The 5,000-nt window shown below is 38.2% G+C and overlaps 1 pseudogene across 1 annotated transcript in view; it reads left to right on the forward strand.

Annotated features, from left to right (window-relative positions):
• The first annotated feature begins 942 nt into the window (after positions 1-942).
• Positions 943-5,000, forward strand: part of LOC306794376 — a 5,214-nt pseudogene continuing 1,156 nt past the window's right edge. Inside the window, exons 1-3 of the transcript XR_013773208.1 lie at positions 943-1,094; positions 1,561-1,692; positions 2,339-2,452. The product of XR_013773208.1 is annotated as an uncharacterized misc_RNA (transcript). The remainder of the gene's footprint in view (positions 1,095-1,560; positions 1,693-2,338; positions 2,453-5,000) is intronic.

Below are 5,000 nucleotides of genomic sequence, written 5' to 3' on the forward strand. Positions count from 1 at the left end.
AGGTACTCTGTTCGCTACCTGTTCAGGTACTCTGTTCGCTACCTGCTCAGGTACTCTGTTCACTACCTGTTCAGGTACTCTGTTCGCTACCTGTTCAGGTACTCTGTTCTCTACCTGTTCGCTACCTCTTCAGGTACTCTGTTCGCTACCAGTTCAGGTACTCTGTTCTCTACCTGTTCGCTACCTGTTCAGGTACTCTGTTCACTACCTGCTCAGGTACTCTGTTCACTACCTGCTCAGGTACTCTGTTCGCTACCTGTTCAGGTACTCTGTTCGCTACCTGCTCAGGTACTCTGTTCACTACCTGTTCAGGTACTCTGTTCGCTACCTGTTCAGGTACTCTGTTCGCTACCTGCTCAGGTACTCTGTTCACTACCTGTTCAGGTACTCTGTTCGCTACCTGTTCAGGTACTCTGTTCTCTACCTGTTCGCTACCTGTTCAGGTACTCTGTTCGCTACCAGTTCAGGTACTCTGTTCTCTACCTGTTCGCTACCTGTTCAGGTACTCTGTTCACTACCTGCTCAGGTACTCTGTTCACTACCTGCTCAGGTACTCTGTTCTCTACCTGCTCAGGTACTCTGTTCTCTACCTGCTCAGGTACTCTGTTCTCTACCTGTTCAGGTACTCTGTTCGCTACCTGTTCAGGTACTCTGTTCGCTACCTGTTCAGGTACTCTGTTCGCTACCTGTTCAGGTACTCTGTTCGCTACCTGTTCAGGTACTCTGTTCGCTACCAGTTCAGGTACTCTGTTCTTTGCTAGTAAAGTTTTTGAGGAGAGATTTAAAGTCTTCATTTTGATCCTGCAGGACTTCATCTGAACTGAGTCTGATCATCTGGATGTGAGAGTCTAGTAACATCTGGACATCAGAATAATACATGTGGACACATGTGAACAGCAGAGAAACATCTGGATCTTAAAGCTCTGTTTGAGGAGGAGGAGGATGGGAGGAAGAGTGTGTAAAGGGAGGTGAAGGAGGAGAAGAGGAGGAGCGCTGTGAGGGAGGACAGTCTGACGTCAGCAGACAGAATCCGCCGATTCACCGTGAGACAGTTTGGTTACAACGTGCTGAGTCTGTCTCATAGAGGACTGAAGGTACGATCAGGTTCCTTCATCTCTCTCATAGATAACTCATCATTCGGATTGTTGGTCCATAAAAAATATTTATTCCTCATATTGTCTGACATGTTATTGGATAAACAGTTACTTTATTATTCAAGAAACTAATGGGCAGATCAAATGATTGTTAGCAAAACTTACTTCATCAATCGTCTCATATCCATATTTCCTCTATTTTAAAATCATCTGATGATGAGATCTGTTGTGGGTTGATTAACACCGGCCCTTTAAGAGTGTCACAAGGAACCCTACATGGGTTCTAGATGTATATTTGGAATGTAAAAGGGTTCTCAGTAGAGCCCACCGGGTTCTAGTTAGCAACTTAGGAAGGTGGAAAGTTTCTGGATAGAACTCCCAGAGAGGGTTCCGAGAAGAACCATTAAAATATAAAAGGGTTCTCACCTTTATTTCTAAGAGTATACGTCTGCCTCTGATCCTGCAGGACGTCCCAGAGGAACTATGGGAGCTGTTGGAGTCGGAGAAGCTGAATTTGTCTCTCAACAGTCTAAAGGTTCTTCCTCCTCAGCTGGCTTTGCTCTCCAACCTGGTGGTTCTCAACCTGTGGGGGAACCAGGTAAACCTCCATCTGCCGGTCCTCCTCATAATGACGATAAACAAAGTATTTAAAAATATGAAGTAGGAATCAAAGAATCCCATCGAAAACATACAAATAGATGAAAACAGACTCGTTCCACAGGGTTCTATTGTGGGTCGTCTACTATTTACATTATACACCAAAACACAGTATTCTTCTTCAGTCAGTACATGTACTCAACTAATTTGACATACTTGTACCTTACTTGAGTATTTTTATTTCATGATACTTTCAATTCAAATTAAAATATTGCAAAAATACTTTTTACTGCATTACATAGAGTATATCGTATATATTTACTTCAGGCCGTCTCTGGTCTGAGAAGTTCTTCTACTTTTATACTTTTTGTTGTTGATCTTCATACAGCTGGTTGAGTCTTTACAGGTTCAGGTCAGTGTGCCCGTGAGCAAGGCAGCCTCCCCCCCAGCAGCTGCTCTGTCCTCTGGATAAATAAAGATTATAATCCCTCCTGTGATCCACCAGGATCCAGTTTCTGTCCTGTGTCCATATATATGCATCACAGAAAGTCTTGGAGTTGAACTTGAATGGTCATACTTTCTTTATTGAGATGTTTCATGAAATCTGATGTTTATTACTGTTTGTTGTTGTTTGTTGTTGTGTGCAGCTCAGCAGCCTGCCAGCAGAGATCGGTCAGCTGAGGAGACTCAGAGTTCTATTCGCCTACAGAAACAGACTAAGTGAGGTTCCTGAAGAGCTGGGAGCCTGTACACAACTGGAGGTACTGCACATATTACTGTGAATACTTCTACTACTGCTACAAACACCACAGCTGGCTTTACCTTTAAATTCAGACTCAGAGACTGTGTTAGACTGCCATGAACCAGTATTAGACTGCATTAAACCAGTATTAGACTGACTTAAACCAGTATTAGACTGCATTAAACCAGTATTAGACTGACTTAAACCAGTATTAGACTGCATTAAACCAGTATTAGACTGACTTAAACCAGTATTAGACTGACTTAAACCAGTATTAGACTGACTTAAACCAGTATTAGACTGATTTAAACCAGTATTAGACTGACTTAAACCAGTATTAGACTGACTTAAACCAGTATTAGAGTGACTTAAACCAGTATTAGAGTGACTTAAACCAGTATTAGACTGATTTAAACCAGTATTAGACTGACTTAAACCAGTATTAGACTGATTTAAACCAGTATTAGAGTGACTTAAACCAGTATTAGACTGACTTAAACCAGTATTAGACTGACTTAAACCAGTATTAGACTGATTTAAACCAGTATTAGAATGACTTAAACCAGTATTAGACTGATTTAAACCAGTATTAGACTGATTTAAACCAGTATTAGACTGATTTAAACCAGTATTAGACTGATTTAAACCAGTATTAGACTGACTTAAACCAGTATTAGACTGACTTAAACCAGTATTAGACTGACTTAAACCAGTATTAGACTGACTTAAACCAGTATTAGACTGACTTAAACCAGTATTAGACTGATTTAAACCAGTATTAGACTGACTTAAACCAGTATTAGACTGACTTAAACCAGTATTAGAGTGACTTAAACCAGTATTAGAGTGACTTAAACCAGTATTAGACTGATTTAAACCAGTATTAGACTGACTTAAACCAGTATTAGACTGATTTAAACCAGTATTAGAGTGACTTAAACCAGTATTAGACTGACTTAAACCAGTATTAGACTGACTTAAACCAGTATTAGACTGATTTAAACCAGTATTAGAATGACTTAAACCAGTATTAGACTGATTTAAACCAGTATTAGACTGATTTAAACCAGTATTAGACTGATTTAAACCAGTATTAGACTGCATTAAACCAGTATTATACTGACTTAAACCAGTATTAGAGTGACTTAAACCAGTATTAGACTGATTTAAACCAGTATTAGACTGACTTAAACCAGTATTAGACTGATTTAAACCAGTATTAGACTGATTTAAACCAGTATTAGACTGATTTAAACCAGTATTAGACTGCATTAAACCAGTATTATACTGACTTAAACCAGTATTAGAGTGACTTAAACCAGTATTAGACTGATTTAAACCAGTATTAGACTGACTTAAACCAGTATTATACTGACTTAAACCAGTATTAGAGTGACTTAAACCAGTATTAGACTGATTTAAACCAGTATTAGAGTGACTTAAACCAGTATTAGACTGACTTAAACCAGTATTAGACTGATTTAAACCAGTATTAGACTGATTTAAACCAGTATTAGAGTGACTTAAACCAGTATTAGACTGATTTAAACCAGTATTAGACTGACCTAAACCAGTATTAGACTGATTTAAACCAGTATTAGACTGACTTAAACCAGTATTAGACTGCCTTAAACCAGTATTAGACTGACTTAAACCAGTATTAGACTGATTTAAACCAGTATTAGACTGACTTAAACCAGTATTAGAGTGACTTAAACCAGTATTAGAGTGACTTAAACCAGTATTAGACTGACTTAAACCAGTATTAGACTGACTTAAACCAGTATTAGACTGATTTAAACCAGTATTACACTGACTTAAACACTCGTGGCCCTCCTAAGAGGGCCACGAGGGGCACTGGCACAAGGGGGCTGTCCTTTAAAAAGGCTTTAATAAAAACCCTGAGGATAAAAAGCAATTGAAACAATTTGATTAAAAACAGCCGGACAGCAGAGCAACCGCCAGCGGGACAGACGGAGAGGAGATGCTAAAAGGGGAAGGGAGGTTAAAAGGCAGGCAAACAAGGGGCCAAAGGAATAAAAGCACAATCACACAGTAATTCCCCAACAAATATATAAATAAGTATAAATAAAATTAAAACACTGATATAAGTTATATAAAAAGATAATTTAACATATAATAAATGTAGATACACACAACCTACATCTAAAACTTTAAAAAGATAAATAAATAAGTAGATAAGTGCTTTAAAAAAATTAATTAAGTAATAAGTGCTTTAAAATGTAAAAACATGCAAAAGTGGAAAATGTGTAAAATTATGCCAAATAACGCGATTCAAAGTCAGCCGTATGATCGGGAGTCGAAAAAATGGGCCTCGTCTGCCTGTGGGGGGGGGGGGGGGGGGGAAAGGATATAGGGTACATCTCCAACATGGGAAGATTAAAATAAATAAATACATTAAAAGATCAGAGAAGTAAAAATATGAATAAATAATTTAACAATAATACACAATTACCACACATGAAAGAAATATAAATATATAAAAATATTAATAAATAAACATGTAAATAAGGGAAATACCATGGTGGAGATGTAATGGGGGTGAG

The sequence above is a fragment of the Melanostigma gelatinosum genome, assembly GCF_949748355.1.
Source record: "Melanostigma gelatinosum genome assembly, chromosome: 20".
NCBI lineage: Eukaryota > Metazoa > Chordata > Actinopteri > Perciformes > Zoarcidae > Melanostigma > Melanostigma gelatinosum.